Consider the following 9,360-nt stretch of genomic DNA (forward strand, 5'->3'; position numbering starts at 1 on the left):
ACGCTGCCATCTTTGGATGTTTGGCATCGAAATCTCCATTTATTTGAGATATTGCAAGGTTTGAGTCCCGCGTACTTCTAGGCGTTGTATGCCCATGGAGACAGCCATCTGGAGACCATGCAATAAGGCCTCGTATTCGGCTGTGTTATTGGAGTCTGTGTATAGTATTTGGAGAACGTACTGGACGACATCACCAGTAGGGGATGTTAAAACAACACCCACTCCTAACCCTGCCAGCATTTTGGAGCCGTCCAAATACATGACCCAATTGGAGTATGTGTCGTACTCTTTAGGGAGTTCGGCCTCTCTCCATTCGGCGACGAAGTCGGTCAGTACTTGGGATTTGATAGCTCGACGTGGCTTATATGTAATGTCAAATGGGAGGACCTCGATGGCCCATTTGGCAATCCGGCCTATAGCATCGCGGTTGTTTATAATGTCATTGAGTGGTACTTCGGAGGCCATCGTGATCGAACACTCCTGGAAGTAGTGACGGAGCTTCCGGAATGCCATGAAGACCGCGTATGATATCTTTTGATAATGAGGGTACCGGGATTTTCATGGTGTAAGGACAGTAGATACATAGTATACTGGCTTCTGAAGCGGGAATTTATGTTCATCATGTTCTCGTTCAACGACGAGTACGACGCTCACCACCTGATGTTTTGCAGGTATGTATAATAATATCGGTTCACCGGCGTTTGGTGCGGCCAGGATTGGATTGCTCGCAAGAAGGGTTTTTATTTCCTCCAGTCCGGCTATTGTCGCGTTCGTCCACTCTAAGTGGTCGGTTCGTCGTAGAAGGCGATAGAGTGGACGTGCCTTTTCTCCCAATCTGGAGATAAAGCGGCTTAGAAATGCTACGCAACCCGTGAGCTTTTGAACTTGTTTAAGGTCTGTTGGCTTAGCCAATTGTGACAAAGCTCGGATTTTGGCTGGGTTTGCTTCAATTCCTCTATTGGAAACGATGAAGCCCAGCAGTTTTCCAGCAGGGATGCCGAAAATGCACTTCTCCGGATTGAGCTTAATGTCATATACGCGGAGGTTGTCGAACGTGAGACGTAAATCGTCTATTAGTGTTTCGACATGCCTAGTTTTGATGACGATGTTGTTCCCGTAAGCTTCAACTGTCTTGTCGATCTGTTTCTCCAGGCATGTTTGAATCATGCGTTGGTATGTGGCGCCGGCGTTCTTGATCCCGAAGGGCATAGTGTTGAAGCAGAATGGCCCATATGGGGTGATGAATGCCGTTGCAGCTTGATCGGATTCCTTCATTTTTATTTGATGGTATCCGGAATATGCGTTAAGAAAACACAGTGAGTCGTGTCCTACGGTGGCGTCAATGATTTGATCGATGCAAGGGAGGGGGAAGGGATCCTTGGGGCATGCCTTGTTGAGGTCTTTAAAATCGACACACAGGCGCTAGGATTTGTCCTTCTTTGGTACCATCACCAAATTTGCCAGCCAGTCCAGATGTTTTATTTCTCTAATGAATCCGGCCTCGATTAGCTTGGCTAGCTCTTCCCCCATAGCTTGGCATTTGGGTTCGGAGAAGCGCCGCAGTGTTTGCTTGACCGGTTTGTGTCCCTTCAATATATTAAGCATGTGTTCGGCCAACTAGCGTGGGATTCCTGGCATATCAGAAGGGTGCCAGGCGAATATATCCCAATTCTCGCGCAGGAACTCTCATAGAGCGGCGTCAACCGTTGGGTCTAGTTGTGCTCCTATGGATGTTGTCTTCTTGGGGTCCGTTCGATGGACTTGGAATTTGACTATTTCTTCTGCCGGCTTGAATGAGGTGGATTTGGGTCGTTTGTCTAGGACCACATCATCTCTGTCCACCGTGGAGCACAGCGTGGTTAATTCTTCGGCCGCGAGGGCTTCAGATAATGCCTCAAGGGCCAGGGACACGGTTTTATTCTCGGCGCGGAGTGCTATGTCCGGATCACTCACTAGAGTGATTATGCCGTTGGGCCCGGGCATCTTAAGCTTTATGTACCTGTAATGGGGTATTGCGTGAAAGCGCGTGAATGCATCTCGCCCCAAGAGGGCGTGATATCCTCTGTTGAAGGGGGCCACCTGGAAGGTTATTTCTTCGAACCGATAGTTCTCCGGCGTGCCGAATACCACGTCGAGTGTGATTTTTCCCGCACACCATGCCTCTCGGCTGGGAATGATTACTCGGAAGGTCGTGCTGCTTTGCTCAATGCGGCTCCTGTCTATTTCCATCTTTCATATTGTATCCTCATAGATGAGGTTTAGTCCGCTGCCGCCGTCCATGAGAACCTTGGTGGCCGGAAGCCATCCACAATTGGGCTGAGGACCAAGGTGGCTGGTGCTCGGATTGTCCTGTGTTTTGGTTCATCGCCAGCGTTAAAGGTTATCGTTGTGTCGTTCCAGTGGTTTATTGTTGCTATCTGGCAGACTTCGACAAGTTCGCGGAGTGCCCTTTTGCGCCTATTGTTTGAAGTGAATATCTCGAAGACTATCAGTACTCTGGGTTCGTCGTCTTCTGGAGGGTATTGCTCCGGGATGTCCTTGGTGACGATGTCCTCGCCGTTTTTGGCTACCTGCCGGAGTATCCAACATGCTCTAAGGCTATGGGTTGGTATAGTATCCGGTGTGGTGTGTATCTTGCAGGGGCCATCAAGCCATCCCTCTAGAACGGTTCCGCGCCGCGTAATGGGTTTGTATTTCTTGGCTATTGGTCTGGGCGCGTTAAAGGGGTGCACCCTTTTTGCCTGGACCAGTGATTGAGTTGGGGCCGATAGCTCCCAAACTGTGTGATCTCTCCAGGCGCTCTCCATTGTGTTGTACTTCTGTACAATAGTTGCCAAGTCAGCGAAGTGTAGTATGCGGCGGCGATTAATGGCGTTGAGGAGTCCTTTGTTTGTGCAGTTATTGCGGAACATTGATATCACTTCCTCGTCACGGCAATCTTTGACCTTGTTCTTGACGAGGAGGAATCTGGCCCAGAAGTGGTGGACCGTTTCTCGAGACTACTGTTTTGTGCTCGTGAGAGCACTTATGTCTGGGTGGGTGGGTGGAATTGGATCTGAACCCTGACCCGATCGATGATCCAAAGTCTGAGGTTTTTCCGGACTGAACAGTCCAGGCTCCGGGTTGTCTTCTCATTTTTGAAGCCTGTCGTCCGACTCTAAGTTCGGAGGGCAAGTCGTGTCCTTCTGCTGGTAGGTGTTCGGCTTCTCGAGGTCGGAGATCCGAACATAATTCGTCCTCAATATAGAGGAAGGGTTATCTTGCTCCTCAACTACCGCTATCTGGTGGGTGATCGGTGGAGAATTAATCTCTCTCTGGTCGGGTTTAAGCCCAATCCGATCGTAGTCTGTAGAGACTCCCAAGGCGGTAATACGGTCTAGGAGTCCATTCAAACATGATAACTCCGTCGGATCCATCCGTTTGGCATATTCAGAATCAATGCAGATATGTTTTTCAATGACTCGAGAGGTCATCTTCGCTGGCTCATTGGCCGAGCGGGCGATCATGGTAAAATCGCCCAGCCAGAGGGTTTGGCCCGAGGCCAGAGCTCCTCCGGAGGTAATATTTTCCTTGATTATAAGTCGAGCCATCAACCTCTGCGATGATGGCACAATGGAACTCTCAATGAAAGCACCAATGTTGGTGTCAACACCGGCGAATCTCGGGTAGGGGGGCCGAAACTGTGCGTCTAAGGTTGATGGTAACAGGTGACAGGGGACACGATGTTTTACCCAGGTTCGGGCCCTCTTGATGGAGGTAATACCCTATGTCCTTTTTGATTGATATTGATGAATATGAATGTTACAAGAGTTGATCTACCACGAGATCATAATGGCTAAACCCTAGAAGTCTAGCCTGTATGACTAAGGTATTGAGTATCCCCTATCCGGACTAAGTCCTCTGGTTTATATAGACACCGGGGGAATCTAGGGTTACATAGAGTCGGTTACATAATATGGAATCTTCATAGTTGTTTGCCAAGCTTGCCTTCCACGCTGAGGAGAATCCCATCCGGACAAGGGCACAATCTTTGGTCTTCATATCTTCGCAGCCCATCAGTCTGGACCATAGATAATAGGCCGGACGCCCGAGGACCCCTTAGTCTAGGACTCCCTCAGAGGCCAGGATAGCAGCCCAAACCTCCTGTTCAGAGAATGGCTTATCAAGCCCTTCGTTTTGCAACCTTGGCACGTCTAGTTCATCCCAATTGATGGATCTTCCTTTGGCTTCCTTTCTTCCCAGCAGATTAAAGAAGTGGTGGTGTATAGCTGAAGCTTTGTCTTCATGGGCAGTGGTAGTAGCCATGTCTGTTTGCAGAGAGTGTATGAAGTTCTTTCTTCTTCTTGAGTTGATCTTTGCTTGGAAAAATGTCATGTGTGTGTCTCCAACTCTAATCCAGGTGATCCTAGAAGCCGAGCGTTTCTTGCTCTTTCCACCGCAGCTAGTCCCAGGGTCCTCATCTTGAGTTGCTTCCTTAGGAGGAATTCACTCTGTGCAACATCTAACCAAAGAATTACTGTCGGTGTCAAAACCGGCGGATCTCGGGTAGTGGGTCCCGAACTGTGCGTCTAGGCCGGATGGTAACAGGAGGCAGGGAACACGATGTTTTACCCAGGTTCGGGCCCTCTTGATGGAGGTAAAGCCCTACGTCCTGCTTGATTAATATTGATGATATGGGTAATACAAGAGTAGATCTACCACGAGATCAAGGAGGCTAAACCCTAGAAGCTAGCCTATGGTATGATTGTTGTATATGGAGTTGATTGCCTATGGACTACAACCCTCCGGTTTATATAGACACCGGATAGGGTTAGGGTTACATAGAGTCGGTTACAATGGTAGGAGATCTTGAATATCCGCATCGCCAAGCTTGCCTTCCACGCCAAGGAAAGTCCCATCCGGACACGGGACGAAGTCTTCAATCTTGTATCTTCATAGTCCAGGAGTCCGGCTGAAGGTATAGTCTGGCTACCCGAACACCCCCTAATCCAAGACCCCCTTAGTAGCCCCTGAACCAGGCTTCAATGACGATGAGTCCGGCGCACAGATTGTTCGGCATTGCAAGGCGGGTTCTTCTCCAAATCCTGTGTACCTGTAGGAATAATGTCCGATTTTTGTAATGTAGGGTTCCTCGACTCCCACGCCCAATAATGGCCGTCTTCCACGTGTCAAACGAATGTGAAAAGCCAGGGCGTTTTTACATCCATTCCCCTAGCCGTATAAACGAGCCGCCTATTTAACGGGATGGGGATTTAGGTCCAAACCACATCTTCTCCTCTCCGCGAGTTATCATCAGAGCGCTTCCAGCAAAGGTCCATTCCAACATGACCAGCCGTCGCCGCTCCTCCCCTCGCCCCTCCGGTCCCAAACCCGGGGACTGGGAGAGTTGCACCATCCCACATAGCGAGTTAGTGTCGCTTCAGGCCAAGGGATTTCTCCCTCAGGCATACATGGTCCCGGTCCGAGCCGGTCTCGCCACCTATAATGGCGGAAAACAAGCGGAGAGCACCCCCAATCCTTCTAAAGGAGAGCGGGTGTGCCTCGTCCCCTATCTAATAAGGGGACTGGGGTTTCCAATTCATCCATTTCTCCGCGGGCTTCTGGAGTTCTACGGCCTCTAGCTGCACAATCTCACGCCCGCCTCTGTATTACATATTGCGGGTTTCGTCGCCCTTTGCGAGCTATTTTTAGGCGTTGAGGCTCATTTCGCGCTGTGGAAGAGGTTATTCTGCCTGGTGCCCCGTTCTCGAGAGGGGTCTATATACCAAGTGGGCGGAGCCGAAGTATGGCGCATCGCCGGGACCGGATACCTATCCGGAACCCCAAAGAAGGCGTCCGAGGACTGGCCTTTGGAATGGTTTTACATAGATGACGTCCCGCTACCGGAACCTATCTGGGCCGGTCTCCCTGAGTTCAACAGTGCCCCATTGAAGAAACGCTTGAGCTGGCGTCCGCGGAGCTCTCAGAAAGAAAGCGACAGAGACGTCCTTTACCTGATGGGCCGGATAAGACTGTTGGCTCATTCCAGACTAACCATTATTGGAGTCATGGCCGCATGCATTATGCGAGGGGTGCAACCGCTTCAATATAGAGGCCACCCCATGTGGGATTTCAACGGGGAGGATGACGCCACCCGTTACGGTCGTAAGGGGCCGGCCTCAGCTGCCGCCCTAGTAAGGATCTTGTCCTCTTTGTACAAGGGAGAAAAGGAGGAATTCCTCCGCGTCAATCCGCATGCCGGATTTACTATGTACGATCCTCCAAGTTGGGTAAGTGAATAATTGCGCTTGCCCGTCTGTTTTATACTCCCACGGTTAGATATGTAGTCTAACGACTTCAGTGCAGGAACTGCGACAGGAGGTAAAGGATATAAACAGCCGCCCTCCATAGCCCGAGGACCCAGAACGGTCCCTCGATCCGGACTCCGAAGAGGACCCAGACATATCGGTGGAGCTTATCGACGGGGTGTTCCATCAGCAAGGACAATACCTTGGTAGCCATCACGACTGATTACCCAGGGTTAATCCCGGCCTCCCAGGTGAAAGAAACCGGAGTCTCATTCCCTTGAGAGAGATTCCACTCTCACGTATTCCGGTGTTTCTGACGACAGCCGTGTTTTGCAGGGGAGATTTCCGGGGCAGGAGGCCGAACCTGCGGTGGCTAGCCAACGAGGGGCCGCAGGACCCCGTGGGGCAAAAAGGAATGCAGTCCGGACTGAGATGCCGGCGCAAAGGTATAGCGCACACTCTATTTCCCTGGTGTTATTCTGTCAGGGCATATTAACGTTCGTGCTATCTTCAGAACGAAGAGACCTCGCCGGACTACATCCGGAGAGGTTGCAAATCGCGCCCCCACCAGCCAGGCTCCAACGTTTGGCCAGGAAGCGGAGGCGAGCACAAGGCGCGCACCGGATGCTCCTCCGACAGAGGATGCGGACAGGCTGTCTGCCACAAATTCTGAAGTGGAGAGTGCCATGAACCACAGGCGTCGCCGGACAGTTCTACGCGACGCTTGTTTCTCCCAAGAGGCTTCAGATGCCTTTAATTCGGGAGATGCGTACCTCCGTGCCGCTCAAAATGGTTTAGCCAGAGCCACGGAGCAGTATGTAAAAGACATATGGGTAAGAAAATTTTGGTCAAATATAGATATACCAGTAGCCCCCGAGACTTGAAACAGTTAGAGCAACTGATTTAAGGATCATTTGAAAAGCAGGTTCTTACAGAGAACAATACCGTACTGTCCCAGGAGCTGAAAAAGTGCAAGGCCCAACTAGAGGCCACACTAGCCGCAGCAGGGGAGCCCAAAGAGACCCCCTCAGGTAAGATACGCTTCGAAAGATTAGTATTGTGCGGTGTGGGTGCAAATCTGACAAATCATGTTGCAGATGGCGCCAGACTCGATCCGGAAAAGCAACAACTCTTACGCCGGCTAAAGGCCGGTGAGAGTACGTTGACAAAGGTGAGGCGAGAGAAGAATGATCTTCAGGATGCCAACACCAGGCTGGACGTCGAACTTAAAGATGTTCGTGGCCAGCTGTCAGACTCCACGAGGGAGAATCAGCGGCTTCGATGCGGCATATTCAGTAAGTGCTTGTACGAACTTTGAAAAAAAAGAGTTCGGCGAGGAAGTCGACTAACAGAGTAATGTCTGTAGGTATGCTCACAGGTTGTCCTGCAGAGGAAATGCCCGGTTCTACGGGTGACCTTCTTCCCGAACTCATGCAACTGCACGAGCGAATTCGGCAGGCGATGGGAGGTGTTGCCCAAGCCTTATGGCCTGCCCACTCCATGCCCAAGGGCCTTGGAGAGCTTGCGGAGAAGCTGAAGGGAGCTCGGCGGCGCTTTCGGTTGTGGAAGATATCGGCCTGCCGACAAGGCGCTAGGGAATCCTGGGCCATGGTGAAGACCCGTTTTATGAAGTCTGACCCAAACCACATGGCCGAGGTCGGACCAGTGGGGCCTGACGGGAAGGAGATCCCTGTGAGCTTAGTATACGGCCAAGTAGAGTTGGCCGCGAAGTATTCCCAGCAGGACTGTAAATTAGACAGCCTGTTAGATGGTATAGAAGAGGAATACAATCAGTCAGAATGACTATGTAATTTTGAATTGACATGTGTAATGCCTTCTAGCCGGATTGTAGATCGTTTGTCGTTGCCGACCTTTTCGCTTCAACCTCGGGACCTGACGGTCCGGAGTGTGTCCGAATACCATAGAGGTTATATAAGAACCGTGGTATGCGTGGAGACCAGGCGTAGGGGTCATTAGTGCTTTATCAGACAAGTGCCCAACTAGTTATGTTATATTACATGGTTAGTAAGAAACATCTTCTAGAGAGAATAGTTCCGTTAGGGGTTCCTTTCGCTGGGAGGCATGCCCTAAAGTGCATGTCCGGACTGCGTAAAAAGACGCAGAAAAAGCATCTGGGGGCGCATAAAATGAGTAAAAAGATCATCTTTTATCTCACCGACCGAATATTCCCTTAAGACCGCTAGCTTTCGGCTTCGCCCAGTCTGAGGTATACATCCGGCTGACCCGGCAGTAACAATCGCAGAGGTGCTCCCTTTACCGCCTAGCCGAACAATCGGGAACGTAGGGGTAAGCACAGGAGCCACGCAACCCAGCTTGGCCAAAACTTAAGTCATATCGATGCATATAATGGTGAAGAAAAAGGTACATGCGGAAGTTTGACGCATGTGTTGGGCATGAAGCCCGTATAAATAAGCTTCTGTTAAAGAAGCCCCCAGGTTTAATGAGCGCGAGTGGCGCGTCACTAGATGAGCCTTTAAGGGCTATAAAAGAAAAGAGGGGAAGGAGAGAAATGTAAGACAGAAAAATGCAAAAAATGGACAGAGGAAGGAGACGAACACAGAGTCCGGCGCTAGGCATAGAATCTTCGGAGACGGGTGGCGTTCCACGGGTTCGGCTCGAGTCGGTTATCCGACGCATCTCGCAGGCGGTATACCCCGCCAGTTAGGACTTGGTCGATTATGAATGGACCTTCCCACTTGGGCTTGAGTTTGTCCTTTTTCTTATCTGGCAGGCGTAGAACTAGTTCGCCAACATTGTAATTTTTGGCCCGTACTTCTCTGCTTTGATATCTTCGGGCCTGCTGTTGATAAAATGTGGAACGGGCTTTTGCCACGTCACGGTCCTCCTGCACGGCGTCCAAGTTGTCCTGCCGATCGAGCTCGGCTTCTCTTTCTTCGTACATGCGCACTCTAGGTGAGTCATGAATTATGTCGCAGGGCAGAACTGCCTCTGCGCCGTACACAATAAAAAATGGTGTGTATCCGGTGGTGCGATTTGGCGTGGTCCGCAGCCCCCATAGCACGGAGTCGAGCTCCTCTACCCAGTGCGTGTT

The sequence above is a fragment of the Triticum urartu genome, chromosome 3, assembly GCF_003073215.2.
Source record: "Triticum urartu cultivar G1812 chromosome 3, Tu2.1, whole genome shotgun sequence".
Taxonomy (NCBI): Eukaryota; Viridiplantae; Streptophyta; class Magnoliopsida; order Poales; family Poaceae; genus Triticum; species Triticum urartu.